The sequence below is a fragment of the Diachasma alloeum genome, unplaced genomic scaffold (genome assembly GCF_001412515.2).
Source record: "Diachasma alloeum isolate Michigan unplaced genomic scaffold, Dall2.0 Dall_scaffold_00291, whole genome shotgun sequence".
Lineage (NCBI taxonomy): Eukaryota > Metazoa > Arthropoda > Insecta > Hymenoptera > Braconidae > Diachasma > Diachasma alloeum.
The window spans coordinates 123,954-141,524 of NW_021680430.1; the positions used below are offsets into that span (position 1 = coordinate 123,954).

At 41.2% G+C, this 17,571-nt stretch overlaps 1 protein-coding gene across 2 annotated transcripts in view; it reads left to right on the top strand.

Moving 5' to 3' along the window:
* The window catches only part of LOC107039091 (protein pangolin, isoforms A/H/I/S), an 81,828-nt gene that overhangs the window by 33,199 nt on the left and 31,058 nt on the right, over nucleotides 1-17,571 (top strand). The window lies entirely within an intron of this gene.

The following is a 17,571-nucleotide window of genomic DNA, read 5'->3' on the forward strand; positions in this document are numbered from 1 at the left end:
TCGAGAAATGGCGTGCTAGGACCTCTAAAGATGGTGTTGAACCAGGGGAGACTCCTAGAACCCACTGGAAAATGTTGTCACAATTGCGCTTTTCAATTGAAAACAGACATCATCTTTAGAGAGATTTGTCATCTTTAAAGACTTCTGCACGCCATTTCTCGACCCGCTCTTTCATTTGAGCCCAAAAAGACATTCATATCTTGTCTGACATCGCTGCTACAAACTCGGGTCTACAACTCGGGCCTTCAATTGAAGGCCCGAGTTGAAAACCCGAGTTGAAAACCCGAGTTTGTAGCAAAGATGTCAGACAAGATATGAATGTTTTTTTTGGCTCAAATGAAAGAGCGGCTCGAAAAATTTTCTTAGCTCGCAAAAATCTTCAAACAATTTGCTACCGATTGGTGATGAAATTTTTTGGAAATAATAAAACAAGGGGGATAACGCCTTTTTTTCAGGGGTGATTTTTCAAAAATTTATTTTAAGAAAGTACTAACTTGCAAATGTTTTTTATTAGTTCGCAATTTTCTTCAAAACTACTTCAATGAGCAAAAAAATAAAAATTTGGAATATCTATACGTGAGGGGCTAATTGATCGGATCTGTATTTGTAATGATCTTGAAAGCAAAATATGATAAACGAAAAAATGAATGATAAAAAATAAGGGAGAAAAGGAAGAGGATATTTACGAAAGGAGAACCTCTGGCAACCCTTATTAAGATTCCAGCTGTGGAATTCTACCTGCCCCGAGTCCGCTACTGGTCTTAAGTAAATAAAATACGAGAGCGACAGCGACGCTACTGCCCCCTCTTTTCTTTACTCCACAGTTCGCCTCCATGTTGTTGTAGCGACCCTCTCTGTTATCTCATCGCTCTTCGCACAAGATCATGGATTGTCAAGTTTATAAGTATTTTCCCTTTACACAGCATTCTCCACTTGTATTGATTTAATCTCACAGCGATGCGCAATATTGTGCAAAATTTTCTCATACATTTTCCACATCTTTTTTTCATCATCTCCTTCGTAATGTTTGTGCGATTGTTCCATTTGGCGTTTCTCTTGATTTGAGTCTCCGGGCGCCGACACAATGCCAGAGGAAGAGTGAAAGAACACTAGGGGATCGCGACGAAGCCGACACCCGGCACAGTGATGACGATATGCCGATGGCTCTAACACCGCGCGTAATATGGGCGTCGTATCACAATCTGTACTAGAGCGAAGTCCGCATTTAAAAATAAAAAAAAGGCGGGCGGGAAGAAACGAGACGGGAGGGATAAAGAGAAGACTTCCGGGCATAATCCCGAGAGTATAGCGAGTGCACGAGCGAACGAACACTAGAACAAATCAAGCCCATGCGACAACCGGCTAGGACCGTGCGCTTCATTGTTCTAGGCCCGCAAGGCCTTCGCGATTGGCGAACGAAGATGATGCGACTAGCCCCCGGCCAACTGAACACTGAATTGTGCACCAGAGCCTACACAGTATATGTCGCTCATCGCCACAGGCTTGTTTTAACACCGAGTGAAAATGTAGGGAAAAAAAGGGAGAAAAATGAAAGGAATCACTGTCGAGACATATCCGTTAAAGAGTTGAAGGCTCTTGTTTGTTGGGCACAATAGAGAAGTCTCTCAGCTGTTGAATTATAATACCAATTTTGTTATTAGTTTTCTACGGAGACTTCCTGGAATTGACAAGTCCATTGAAAAAAAAATTCTGCTTAAAAGGTTCATTGCCGGTGAAATCGTTCAATAACTTCGGACGGTACCAAAATTCTATCCACAAACATGTCTCCTATACCTAGTGGGAGATGAAAATGATTTCCGAAAATTAATAGGCCACATCTAGATTTTTTTATGGTGATACTAAACATCCCATTATCTTCTGGTCATTCTAGTTGTAGAGAATAAAAAGGAGGTACACGTATTTTGGAAAAATTACGTCTTGATAGTGAGGAAGCTCAAGGAATAGGCCATAAAGACAGAGTGTGCGCAGTCGCTTAGATGAGCTCGAATGAGGATTCGGAGAACTCTACGACGTTTTAGTGGGTAGAGTCAAATGGTACGGGGCAACGGGGGGGCATCTCCAGATAGTATAGGCCCTGCTGTCCCACGCCCGTGCTGGTTCATGGTAGAGATCTCGCCACATGGGGCCGAGCCTGGCGCGTTCACTCCGAGGTCTCTGGAAAAATCGAAAGCCCGGGACGTGAGTCGCCAAACAATAGAGTAGCGATTGCAGATTTTTTAATGCTCCTTTCGTATTCGTGAGATCCCCAAAGTACTCACCTTCCAAATCCAGCGAAATTGAGGGAAAAAAAGCTCAGCTCTCCCATTAGAATGGCAATTTTCTACACTTTATCGAGTGAACAATAATTGCTGATAATTAATTTAGATGTGCGAATGATGGTCATTTGTTAACAGCCAGAATAATATTTGTTCCACAACCTCGCGCCTCTTGTTAGCAGCAACATAAATCTATCCAGCGTCCAGGACAAGGTCTTTCCTCTCCGGTTCCTTTCTTCTTCAGTCGATTGCATTCAGTCCAAAGAATGACCGACGGTGTGAGAGAGAAGTGAGCTAAGGTTTACAAAGGGAAGGAGCGAACCTTTCTGCGAATCGAAAACGGGTCGACGAGAGTGAGACACCCGTCCTTTTATTCCATTATTTTACCATCGATATTATTCGTTCATCGCCTGATCCGACATATGATACTTTTCTAATCGTTCCATCGATTTTGTTGTCATTGCACAATTATTCACGTCAATTCCTACGGAGAATTGAGAATTCATGGTACGTACTATTGTGTGAATTCATTTAATGAGGATGAGCTGGATGACAACTATCAGTTTCCTTCAATCTCCTCTCACATAAGAAGAAGAAGAATTATCTTATTCATTCACCCTGAAACGAAGGAATCCATGAATATCGACATGATTTCGCAATAATACATATATTGTACTACAAGTGCGTTAACTTCTTGATGAGTCGCGTGATATCATATACATCTAGAGAGAGAGAGAGAAAAAAAGGAGATGAAATAGCTATAATCTTCAATCAACGCGACCACACGAGCGTGCAATTATCATCGAGTTGAGGATTGGAGAAGACTTTTCTTTGAGGGTAGACACAAGTGGTATGAAGAAGGGTGCGAGAACATACCCATACTCAAATGGACTAATCGCTAAATTCATCTTCCTCTTTCAACCAATACATTAAAATGAGAAAACAGGTATATCCTTGGCTGCTGAGTCGTTTGATTGATCTAGGTTCCCTGTAATAAGTTTGCTGGGGATCTCTCATTTTTAACATTTCAAACTCATTCATCAGCTTGTCTTATTCCCCAAGAGTATTCTAAATTTTGAATCAACTACACACGTACACGTTAAAAAAATAGTATTTGAAATACATGTCACAAAATTTTAAGCCATTTTTTCTGTCTCAATTCAAGACACTTGAAGACTATTTAGTCACAAGTCATTTATTTATACTATTGTTGCAAATTCTTTTACGCTTAATTTTAATTTTCCAACTCCCTTCAAATTCTGCTCCACGAATGCTATTTTTAACTCCACACGGTCGACATTTGAAATACTAAAAATAACTTGAATTTAAGAACACAAATGTCTTAAAGAACGGGAATAAGTGTCCTAATGTGACGGTGAATGCCCTTCATTGTGACAAATGTGGAGTATCGCTTGATAACGTCAGGATCAGGCGTTAGGCATCAGGTACAGAGGTAACTCAGCTAAAGCTCGGCGATGAGTGCGCAGAGAGCGCGCCCAGACACCCAGAAGCAAGTCCCCCTCTGGTTGCACGCCAGTAATTGCTTCCTTTGAGTAGCTCCGGAGGTGTAATTTAGTCCCAACCAACAACCTTAACTAATTAACACACCGAGTAGCGAGTAAGTGAGTGAACGAGTGACTGACGGACGGCGCGCGGAGCTTCTGCCCCTCTCTCGTTCATCGAACGCTTTCCACTTCTCTTATCCCGAACACCATCCCCCTGACAGCAGACATTGCCAATGTTGCGACAGTCTTTGGCTTCGAGATACCGTGTCGACACTCTCATTAATCTCATCCACTGGTACTCCTTGTACCTATGGATAGCGGAATTATGGACAGCTATTTCGAGTGGATTTGCATGTCAAATTTTTCCAACTTGTCTCGTTCTTCATCTCACAAGATTGTTTCTGCTGTCGCCACTCGTCATTTTAATCCCTCAAGGTCATATAATCCTTAAGGACAGTTCAATTAAACGCAACTATTGCGAAGTCGAGAGGATACATTGATAACCCAATACTAAACGAACACGAGGGCTGATTCGTTTCGTCGGAGATTTGAATGAAAAGAAGATGAGAGAAAGCAACGAAGAAGGAAACATAAGACAGTGCTGAAGAACTTGGCCTCAAGCGACAGCATAATCATCTGGACGAACTACCACACGCCACAGTGGCCATTGGCGTAATAACGTAAAAAATGAGCTCTGAAAAAAAAATGGACATGTTTTTTCATTCACTGTCTGCTCAGTTCGCGTTGTTATTTTACTTTCAAACTCGAACAAAGTTTGATAATATCATGGAAAGAATTGTGTACAAAGTATAGCCCCCTCTGTACTTTACAATGAAATATCTGTAAACATCGATAAGCAAAAACTCGAAATGTTCTCCCATTTATTTCTACTTTCAACTCGGCGGGTGTTGAGTTAAATCCCAATATTAAAATTTCAACATTACCACCGCACCGGAGCTTTGGTTCGAAAATCAATCCCGCTTTTGCGCTTCTGCTGTTCTCATTCTCATATCACATAGTATGGTCTACTGTCAAAGGAAAAGAGAAAGAGTGAGAGAGATGCCAGGCAGCGATGCCAGCAATCTCTTGTTGAATATTTTTCGCGAAAATCCAGACAAATTGTCAGGAGGTAGTATAAATGGAAGCGAGAAACTGCCAGTGTGCGGTATAACTATCCCCGTAACTTGTAAACTTTCTAAGAAATGAAATTGACAAGTTTCCAGAGGGATGTACCATGACCTTGGTATCATGGCCTTTGGTGTGATAATCTGATTGAAAATAAATTCGATTATAGGGCAATTGGGGAGCTGATATTATAGAGAAAGGGGTGGAGCATGTTGTGCGTTGGGCGGTCGCACAAAAGAAAACTAATAAGGTGAAAGAAGCAAGCAAGCAAGCAAGGTATATGGCCTTGATGCGCAACATTACTGGGTCTCTGCCAATACACAACAAGGAGACAGATGTTGTACGAATGAAACATGTTTTCATGCACCACGCACACGCAGTCATCAGAGAGATACGAGGAGATACCAACGAGGAGGAATTTGCTCGTAGTGGGATCGTTGAACGTGTTGGATACACATTCGCTTATTCATTTCTGTTGCACATGTGCACTGGCTCTTGTCCGTTCATCTGATATCCTATCATAACCACCTAAATCTTGATCATGAATAAATAATTTTTTTTATTGGAACGTCCACCAATGCAGACGCCAATGTCGAGGATATCCAAACGACTTTTCTCTCTTTCTCTCCTGTTCATCGCATTAACAGGCATGACTTGAAAAATGTGATTCCTAACACCAAGACGTCGGTTCGCATATGCTTGAGGGTATCATCGTCGTCTCTCTGTTTTACTCTCCCAGCGGCATGTTCACTTGGTCTTCATTTTTTTAACACCATTCTGCTTGGTGTACAGCCCAACTGCCTACGAGATGGTATTTATCTAGGCGAGATGGTATTTCATTTGATAGTCCTGAGCACGGCACTGCTGCCAAATAACATTATACGAATTAGCAATGACTTAGGAATTTATTTCACTGTGATAATCCTTGGCATTATATATTCTGGCTGAATTCACAATCGTATGTGGGTAAACTTGGCATGTTTTAATTGAAAAAAAAAATATTTCATGCTCATTCGACACACTCAACTGGGTGTATAATTGATGTTTTTATTCATTCAATGGTGAAATTAGCATCCAATTTGAATGATTTGTAAGTATTTTATGTACCTCCACAGTGTACTATGAAATTTTTCATGGCATGTGCGATGGTTCGTTTTTAAAAATTGCAAGAAATTTCAGAAGTAATTTTCCAACAGCGTACAGATTCAATCTATAAAAAATTAATCTTGCGAAAGTATAATTTGCACTCAACGTTTTTTTCATTAGGTTTTGTTCTCTTGAAAAGCAGCGAGCTAGTTGCGCATTCTCCGGAAGGTATAGCACTTTTTCTCACAATTTTCGCTCAGTGCACTTGCCAATGCCATAGACGGAAGAGGCACAAAGCCTGGGGGAAAACTCGGTGGACTCTTTCGAGGTTTTATTTTTTGGCCTCTCCAGCACTGAAAGCCCAAAGGCTTGCGTATCATTTGAGAACAGTATCTCACGTTGTATCTATACCTTGCGTCGTCTGGTTTGTTCTCCAATTTGCATGGAGATAACGTCGTACCAGAGAGGAGCTAGGTTTATCCTTGTGCTCTCTGCAAAATCCCAAGCCATACCCTCGCTGATACTCCACCATTCATAATATATGCGTGACGACGTCTCAGCGTTGCACGTGGTCGATGAAGATTTAAAATATGTTACGTGAAAGTGGGATAAAATATGAGTAAATCTGGGGGTCGAGAAAATTCGCTGATCAAATGGCTTAAGATATTTCGATCACACTATTTAGTCAATGGCAACTGCACATTTTTCTTCAATTAGTCGATTCAAATCTCTGCTATTAAAAAATTTGAAATTTCATGGAATTTTCTTCCTCCTAAACCGAGACCAATGTCATTCTCCTAAAAATGATGAAAAAATTTAAGTTCTTCTCTGACAATATTTTATAGAGAAAAACAACAGAAAATAGTTCTTCTGCCAGTGATTAATAAACTTTAGTTACACAAAATCTTGAGTTGAAGGAATCTTTTCCACCCCAAAATATGTAGCCAACATATGCCATGTTTCTGGTTCTGATTCAGTCAGAAACATGAAGTGTTATTTCACGTCATGGATGGCGCGGGGCACATAATCCCGAGCGGCGGTCGGACACATTAATATTTCAAACTCCAATGAGGGCTTGTGCTCCCTCACGCACACAAGGCAGCTAGTGTCGCCAGTTCTCGATTAAAGTACGTATTATCCTCAACGGATTTGTCGAGCTTAGTAATGACAACGGTTATCTTTCGTGTTACATCCCCTTGCTTCATAAATGCTTTGTGGCCACAGTAGTCTACGATTGCGTGACGATCTAGGCTTCCCAGTCTAAACTTTGTCTTTAGACGATCGGTTTGACCATGACGAATCAATCGTGTCTTTATGAAAATATTATGTCATTTTCCTTTTTTTTTTTTATATACCACGAGGGGAGAGGGGTTGCCAATGCATGTGATGGGATACTATTTTTCCGTTTAATCAAAAATTCCCAAGGGGTGTTTTTCCTTGAAATGAAAAACACGGCTTGTGCTCACTTATTCGAAATTTCAATCATCACAGAGTTAGCCTGTAAGACACTAGTTTTTCTTGCAGTGGCAACCTCCACCATTCCCCTGCAAATCCTAAAAAAGAAATTGAAAAATATTTTCATGTTTCGTTGAAAAAAGAATGGAAATACATGTATGTATGCGAGATCGTGTGTGTTGCCCCGGTCTAATCCATAAATACATATATATTGTAAATTTATGGGGCGGGCTAGGCGTTTTGCAGGGAATAGACGTGGTCAGTGAGTATAGGGGATGAGTATGCGGAAAGGGAGGGCTAGTGCTCGGGTGCAACGGGCCGAGCAAGACGGGAAATTACATATTGGCCGTGCTCTGTTGTGCACAGGAGGGTTATATCTTCTCTCCAGCCCTGTTCGCTTCGTGCGCATCCCTTTTCCCCTTCTATACTATCCTCCCACTACATATACACAGACAGGTACACACACACACATTCTTCATCCCGCTCATTCGCTTCATCGTATCCTCCAAACGGAATACTCGATCGCGATTAAACATACATAGGCACCACCTCCCCTTCACTTTAATTCTACTTTCCCATCCCTCCAACTTTTGCTTTGTCCCTCTTTCTTGTCTCATCTCTCTTGGTTTTAATTTTTTCCATCGGTGACATTGTTTTCAAGATTATTTCCTCCGATTTGTTAGCAATCACTTCCATAAATTGAATTTTTCGCTGTCGAATACAGTAGAATGACAAAAATGAAGATGTAAACGGGGTTGATATGAGCAACAGCGGCACACCTCACACACGTAGTGCGTGCGAGTTTGAGAAATTTACAATGTCGCGTCGTCGAGCCGAATCTGCCGGCCATTTAGGTCGTTAACATCACTCAGCAGTGGAGAACCCACCACGTCGTGCATCTTTCAGCGGAGAGAGAAAAAAGGGGAAAGGGGGTTGCGAGAAGCGCGAAGCACGTAGCTGCAAAAACATGTAGTGTCTCAGTTTAGGAAAGATTCAACCTCAAGAGAAGTACAATTTGGTGGAACCGAAGTTCAGAGGATTCTTCTTTATTTTGTTTTCTTCTCCTTAATTGATTGAGTGGAGATTGCTTCATCTCATTCTTTACGGTGGGAAAATAATCAGTGCAACAATCGTATTACAAATGCCCTGTGCTAAGCACTTGTTGTAAAGTAAAAATTAAAACTCCACACAAGCGTGGTTTTACAATAATCGGTGTACCCTCATTATTTTCTAATGCCCCTGTTAATTGCCCAATGAGGAAAACACTCCCACGTACAACTGGTTGTGCGCACAGCTCCTCCCCTTTCATCAATGTTCAAACCACTGCCGGAACAATTTAATGATCGACATTGGGGATTATTATTCGCCCCTGGTGTTTTTATGTTTCATGCTCGGAAGTTCACCGCACCTTTTTTCCTTTCTGCCGGTTTTCCCAATGCTTTATGATGATTTTACCTCAGGTCAGGGATTTTACCAGCCGCATATATAATGCTGGCACCTCAAAATTGTCAAACGTGACATCATTATCATTGTGATTCCTATTTATAAAATTTCATGTGGGATTAAAATTGAATGACTAAATCATCGATAATTTTCTTTTCCTCTTCTCTTTTCATTACATTTACTCACTCCTTAAAGCCTTAAATGGTTTATCGTTCCCTTTTCTATCGCTGTTCTTGTTTTTATTGAATGATGACGAGTCCTAATGTGATTTAGGTTGAGGGAAATAATAAATTGGTCAAGCCCAGGGTCATAATTTTATGAAGCTGACCATTTTTTGCGCAATGATTTTATTTCGGAAAGAAAATTTTCAAGGACAAGTATGACCATCTCCTCCGAAACTTTCTACAAGGACTATTGTTGAAGCTCCGCTGTTACTGTAGGCATTTGGTAGATTATGATTGAGATGACAACAGAACTGAAGGGGGCTCTACAATAGAATTGAGTTTTGTTGGATCAGCAGAAAGCTGCACCGAATATAGTGTGTAGATGAGTTTCTGGAGCTTTACGCAACGGCTGAGCTGGTTTTATTAATCTAGACTCACAAAGGAACTTTTTTCACAAATACGTTGTGAGTTTGGTGAAGAACATGAGCGTTTCAGCTGATGAAGCCATTCTACCCATACATCAGCATCAAATATTGTCATAAGGACGACTTTAAACTGTTGAACACTCATTTGTTTTTCAATTAATGTAACATGAAGAAATTAACGAAATATTTTTCATTTTTGAGGGTTTAAGGGTCAAACAATCATATGAGCAATTTTTTTCCACGTACGAGACTTTGCTCATGCCTTGAAATTATTTTTTAAAACCCCTTAGATTCACCCCAACAAAGCCTAAATATGGCACTTTGGCTGTGGGTAAAAAAAAATTTTTTTTTTTCTGCATTTCTGGGGCAAGTGAGGGTCTCAGTGGCATCAGGCGGGCCAAAGAATACAGAATCAGCGTTCACCCGGCGGAAAAATTCGATTTTGGCGAAAGTCGACTTTCCCCCCGAAAAAAGCCTAAATACGACACTTTGGCTCTGGGTGAAAAAAAAAATTTTTTTATTTCTTCGTTTTTGGGCCAAGTGAGGATCTCAGTGGCATCAGGCGGGCCAAAGAATACAGAATCAGCGTTCACCCGGCGGAAAAATTCGATTTTGGCGAAAGTCGACTTTCCCCCCGAAAAAAGCCTAAATACGACACTTTGGCTCTGGGTGAAAAAAAAAATTTTTTTATTTCTTCGTTTTTGGGCCAAGTGAGGATCTCAGTGGCATCAGGCGGGCCAAAGAATACAGAATCAGCGTTCACCCGGCGGAAAAATTCGATTTTGGCGAAAGTCGACTTTCCCCCCGAAAAAAGCCTAAATACGACACTTTGGCTCTGGGTGAAAAAAAAAATTTTTTTATTTCTTCGTTTTTGGGCCAAGTGAGGATCTCAGTGGCATCAGGCGGGCCAAAGAATACAGAATCAGCGTTCACCCGGCGGAAAAATTCGATTTTGGCGAAAGTCGACTTTCCCCCCGAAAAAAGCCTAAATACGACACTTTGGCTCTGGGTGAAAAAAAAAATTTTTTTATTTCTTCGTTTTTGGGCCAAGTGAGGATCTCAGTGGCATCAGGCGGGCCAAAGAATACAGAATCAGCGTTCACCCGGCGGAAAAATTCGATTTTGGCGAAAGTCGACTTTCCCCCCGAAAAAAGCCTAAATACGACACTTTGGCTCTGGGTGAAAAAAAAAATTTTTTTATTTCTTCGTTTTTGGGCCAAGTGAGGATCTCAGTGGCATCAGGCGGGCCAAAGAATACAGAATCAGCGTTCACCCGGCGGAAAAATTCGATTTTGGCGAAAGTCGACTTTCCCCCCGAAAAAAGCCTAAATACGACACTTTGGCTCTGGGTGAAAAAAAAAATTTTTTTATTTCTTCGTTTTTGGGCCAAGTGAGGATCTCAGTGGCATCAGGCGGGCCAAAGAATACAGAATCAGCGTTCACCCGGCGGAAAAATTCGATTTTGGCGAAAGTCGACTTTCCCCCCGAAAAAAGCCTAAATACGACACTTTGGCTCTGGGTGAAAAAAAAAATTTTTTTATTTCTTCGTTTTTGGGCCAAGTGAGGATCTCAGTGGCATCAGGCGGGCCAAAGAATACAGAATCAGCGTTCACCCGGCGGAAAAATTCGATTTTGGCGAAAGTCGACTTTCCCCCCGAAAAAAGCCTAAATACGACACTTTGGCTCTGGGTGAAAAAAAAAATTTTTTTATTTCTTCGTTTTTGGGCCAAGTGAGGATCTCAGTGGCATCAGGCGGGCCAAAGAATACAGAATCAGCGTTCACCCGGCGGAAAAATTCGATTTTGGCGAAAGTCGACTTTCCCCCCGAAAAAAGCCTAAATACGACACTTTGGCTCTGGGTGAAAAAAAAAATTTTTTTATTTCTTCGTTTTTGGGCCAAGTGAGGATCTCAGTGGCATCAGGCGGGCCAAAGAATACAGAATCAGCGTTCACCCGGCGGAAAAATTCGATTTTGGCGAAAGTCGACTTTCCCCCCCTAAAAAAGCCTAAATACGACACTTTGGCTCGGGGTGAAAAAAAAAAAATTTTATTTCTGCGTTTTTGGGGCAAGTGAGGATCTCAGTGACATTAGGCGGGCCAAAGAATACAGAAAAAATACTTGTTTCCATCGTCAGCCTATATAATTCCTACCTGGGTACCTGCATCTCTTTCGCTGGTCTCAGCTTCATAACATGAGAAATCCGGGGAGACATGCTTTTTTGGGTCTTACCCCTTTTAACTCAAATACAATATTAGTCGGTTGATGTGATATCCAAGTCGTTTTACTTCGTCTTGTAAAGCATTGAGATATTTTTGGGTGGCACTTGGTAACCCTCGCACGGATCTGATTTCACGGTGGCTTGAAAAAACAAACGAGCCAAAGTTAATTCCGTACCGGATTTCCATCTTGTGTACACGATACTAGTCAAATAGACCTCATATGTCGAGAACTCTAATACGGCAATTTCAATAGTTGATATCAAGTGCTGTTGGTTCACTTGTTCAGACGATTGAAGCCCAAAATGTGCGGAAGAATTGGAATGATTGGGTGAATATATTTATCTAGGAAGCTGTTGAAAAAAAATTTCACCTCGCAAGTCCAATGAACCGATTCCTCTTTTTCCTCGGACTTGAAAGGAAGCGGCATGGCGGTAAAAGTTAGAGAGAGGGGTTCATTCGTATCAAATGTGGGATATACACATTGAAGGTAAATATTTGGACATTGGTTGACCGCAAGAGGGGGGTGGGGGGGGGGGGGGATCTCCAGCACAATCGTTTACGTGTATGAATGCGAAGGTTGGGTGGAGAATTTGGTAGCCTATGGCTAGAGTACACTATATAGTACACTGCATGTAACAGCCAAGGTATAGGTAATATGAAAAGGACATTGTGACCGTATGCTTACTGGACCGTGATAACAGAGTTATACCCCTCTTAAGGCTCGGTTTCTATTGTGCCGTGTTCACAAACTTCGCCAATTTACAAAGCCGCAGGCTTTTCCTTCCGGCCATTTTTTCTACCTAAATTCACCTTTTTTTTTCTTCGAGCACCATTGTGTAGATTAAGGAGTAGGTGGCTATATACCAAACTCCTATTGACAATTCCACGGTTCTCATGTAAACTCAGTGTTGAGTTATTATGTACGCGTCGAATACTGTCTGTAGGCTACTCACGCATGTAGATACATTGATGCTCCATCAAATCGTGGGAAGGACTTGGCATATCGGCTCATCCCGAATGCAGAGATCAAGCCACCCACATAGGGAGAGCATTGGTAAATCCGTGATTTATTGACAAATGTTCCGCAGTTAAAACAGTGACAAAGCTATATCATGCAGTTTTTAAAATCTAGAATTCATGTCTTAGTGTCTCAAAAACGTCTTGAAAAAGGGACAAAAGTACGAGTAGTTGTACGCAACTACTCTTCCTCACCCTTTCATCCTTTTCCGATTATCCAAAACCAGTAGGGGAATCCTAAAGTCACGGGATTGAAGAATGTGTGACATTCCCGGTTTACTTTAACGTCTGAATGCGTCCCGTGGAAAACTTCTTCGTTCCTCCTCTATTTTCATGTTTGCACAGGGCACACACAAAGTTATGTTTTCCTGGCTCGTATCAACGACGCGCTCGTTGGAATGCAGAGGAAACTTTGAGATGGGGTCATGAACACTCTCCCCTTCATACATTTTCGCTTAACATCGATGATTCCTTCGGGGGAGACAAGGGAGAGGCGCGAAATGCTGTAAAATTTATTTTTATCAAATTGCCTGCACTAGTGAGAGAATTTTTTTCTTTGATCTTGCTATATATACATAACCATGCGTGAAGGGCCTAGTGAGTAAGGGTGAAGGGACTTTTCGGCCTCGTTGCCTTCGCCGAACGAAAAACTGCCAAATTATCTCAATATTTCTCCTAAATTTTCATCCAAGTCATGAAAAAGATGACAATTATTCACCCTAAATTGAGATTACGAGATTTATTTTAATTCTCAACGGCTTAACAGAACCTCCGCCGTGAATTTCTCTTTTTCTCTCACTTCTAATTAGCGCGCCATTGCTGTACTCACTTGGAGTACGCCTAGGAGGCTTTTCACGTCAGGGGGTTAACTGCCTCTAGTAATTTAAAAAAGACTACATATAATTGAAGTCTGGTCTTAGAAGTTTTTTAGATTCATGTGGAGGAGGTTAGACTATTACGTTTTTAATATGAACTTCCTGCGAATGGTTTAGTACTCTCAGCGGTGTTTCAAATAATTGGAGGACTAACTTCCAAAGAAGTTTCATTCTCAAGTTGGAGTTTAGTGCAGCTATTAAATGTGACATTGTGTCTTGAAATTCGAAGAGAGTTTAATATGAATTACGTCAGAATCTGGTAAGCGCTGAGATTGAAAATGGCAACTGGTGAATGACAGTGAAAATAGAAAAACAGTTTGACGCTGATGAAAATGTTATGGGGAAGGGGTTTGACGATGGCTATGTTCGAAGGGTGGCGATGCGGAATGAGGGACGAGAAATGGGCTGGATGAGGGTGGAAATGCGGGAAAGGTGGAAAAGAGGAGGCTGTACGACAAAATCGGAAAGGGTAATTACGAAATATAAAGGGTGGGCTGGCCTTACGGCGCCGAGCCAAGCAGGCAGACTGATGAATATTTCACCGTGCAGCATTAGCTGTCGACTGAACGCTTGTCTGTGTCTCTTCCACTTTCCATACACCCGGCACCCACATTTCGTCTCCATTTTGCCACACTACACTCATATTCCCATTCAAATGGAACTGCTGAAAATAGGGGAGTCAATTTTTCTCGTCTGTATGCGGCATTCTTGTCGCATTTTGGAAAATATTCACGATATTGCTCACCAGGTGGAAGGTCAAGGGGTATTGAATAAATAAATTACAAAGTTGATAAATTACAAATTGTCATAACTATGAAATTTAGCTAGATCTGATAATGAAACAAAAATTATTTTTTACCTTGACGTAATCAATATCTAGTCAACTTATTATTTGAAAAAATTGTGTCGTTACACATAATAATGTAATATTTCATGTGAGTTTACCACGACTGAACTTGAATAAAAATATGGTGAATAGCGAAATTAAAAAAAAAAGTTAACATCAACAAGTTATTTGCTCGAATTGAATTTCACCCCATGAAATGTTGAAAGGACAAACTTGAGTGCTTCATAAAATGTCAGCATCAGCAACAGCGATATTATATCGCAGGAAAAACTGCCATCAAGTACCTCACATTTGAATAGAATGAAAACGATCATGTTCGAATGATTGGAGAGAAAAGAGGGAATAAAATTCCAGTATTGTATAGAATACAGCCAGGTACTCGGAATAAGGAACTCCCGGGCAAGAAACTCAAGTAGTCTACAAGGACGCAATCACAATGTGTGTGTTAGCAGTATTCGTCAATATGCGTACCTGCAGACTTTATACACAAGTTCTGCCAGTGACTCCCCTTCATGAACCCCCATTTTTCAATCATCCGGACACACATCGACGGACGACCACTTCACGTCTAGCGACCCTGCCGTCTATGCACATTCAAATTCATTGGCGCGTGTTCGAATATTCATAAAAAAAACGCCCTCTCGATGAATTACGCATTTTTCAAGGGTTCGCAGAGGAGCAAAACCAAGCAGAAAATTTACGAAACATACGTAGGTAATATGGGAATTGTATAGGTAGACATGAATTTGTAGTTATGATTAATAATAACGTTGGTGGTTGAATTTTGATAAAGTGTTCACTGACTCCGGCTTTTGCATTGTACAGTATATGTGCAGTTTCTCAGTTCAAAACCACACCAATATATATTTCTCTCACATGAGTGATCTCCAGTCTTGAAAGTGCATCGTCGTAGGGGTGACATATATAGCTGTTTCAATATCTTAATGTTTTAATTACGACCTATCGTGATTTTCAACTTTTTTCCTGAATTCAAATCCAGGAATACCCGAAGAATGTGATGCCGAAAAATTTACAAAATTGCCCATATTACGTAAAAAATAACGGAGCAGTGAGTCATTCACAGGTCCATGGTTTTTCTAGAGCAAATGAAAAGGCGCGTTAATTCCCGTTGGCTATTGTTTTTGGTAAAGATCAATGTGGTCGGTTCGCTGGTTTTTCGTACAGTATACGAAGCGAATCAGGCACAGACCTCTGTGCCAGTACTGCTGTTGTAACTCACCAGTCCCGGCTGGTGCATTATTTGCTTCGCTAACCCTAAAGAGCTCTACCGACCTATTCTAATCTGTAGCTCTGTATTTCATCTCCCTCGTCTTCGTTTTACTTTCATTTTCCCAAAAATAAAATACGCTCAGAATATTTTTGACTTCATCCTAAATAATTGGTGGGAATAAAACAGCGAGAAATAATTGTCATATTTTCTCCCGAGAAATGAGAAAAAATCTTCATTAAATGGTTATTCCCGAATGAGCAAAGGACGAAGCAGTGAAAAGGTCACTGCAATTCAGAGGAAATATTCGCAAATGAGATAAATACCAAGTTGAAAGCATTCACATTATCCCCGCACGGCCCGCACTGGAGAATAGCCTGTATGAGCAACAATAAACGTTGCTCTGATCTGTACGTGTTCAGTGGATGCCCAGGTATCATATTGTAAGCATGACATAGAATTGTACCAACGGATTGTATACATGCTCTGGATAGGGGGTTATATTCGAGCCCCCGGAGGCCACACTATGTAGCGTTAATATAGCGAACGACGAACGCTACCGAACTCTTTGCCACTCCACCGAGCAGAAATTGATAGGATAAATTCCGAGTCTGAATTGGCTTCGACGAGCTGGAAAAGCCTCCCGCCGCTCTCCATCTATTGCTCTCTGTACATCCTCTTTTGGAATTCTCCTCTCCAACCCCTTGCCATCATCTACGGTCACCTCTTTCCCCACTTTTTCCTAGGAAAATACCGATAGAACAATCGCTATATAGCCATTTAAATACCCTTTAAAAACTATTATAGTATCTCAAATTAAGATATTAACACACGCATTCATTCTTTTATTACTTTAAAATTATGATATGTCATTTGTTTTTCCAAATGCAATAATTTATTCAGTAATAAATTTCAACTACTTTAAGATATTTCAAGATATTGTTTTGTGAAAATGTCTTGTCTATTAAACGTCTCGAAGAAATTAGTTTTTACAGCGCTTGTAAGACCACTTGAAAAGCCCAATATAGGATAATTTGAGTGGGTAGTTTGCGTCGTGAGAGACATTGTACGACAAAAAGAAGAAAAGGATGAAAAAAGGATGAGGCAAAATACACAAGGATTAAATAGGGGTGGAACATTCGCGTGGGCACAATGCGAACAACTGTCGTAGCTATTATACGGACTTAATTAGGCCTTAGCGTGTCGTGGTGACTATGATAGGAGTGAGACAAACGTCCGATCATTGGACAAGATAGCAAAAGAGACAGGCCATGTAAATCGGTAAAGGGGAGAAGGGGAAACGTGCTGCATGTACCTACGCGCTCCTCTGAACCGTGTGCCCCATTGGTAAGGCCAATAAGGGCGCGTACCCAGGGGGTAGACAAGATTATAATCTGTCCCATTATTGTGCCATCGACGTCCCGTAGGGGATTTTCCTATTTGACAATGCAGTTACACTTTTTGTCCACTTAACGTGGTCCTCGTGTGTGCGCCTTCTTTTTGGCGAATGTGTAGCTAACATCCCTACTTTTTACATATACTTAGACGAGGATCATGAGAGGAGAGACAATGAGCATCGGGGACATAACCGAGGGTGGGCTCATCACGGTCCTTCCCCAAACCGTAAAAGGGTCCTATAATCCTACCTGCATATGATGTTCGCGTCATTGTTTGTTAAATCTAGTGACATACGGGGAAAAGAGACTGGGGGTAGAACGAGACCCCTCCGCTCCCCTCCGACCACGAGACAGAGCCTCGTGTATCTATCATTCCATTCATTCATTTTTTTTTCTTTCCTCGATTTTTCAATTTTTCAATTTCTCATACCACTAATGCACACATGATCGGTAACGCTACCTTGCTGCAACCGCTGAGGTTGCCACGGGGCTTGGAATATAATAACTG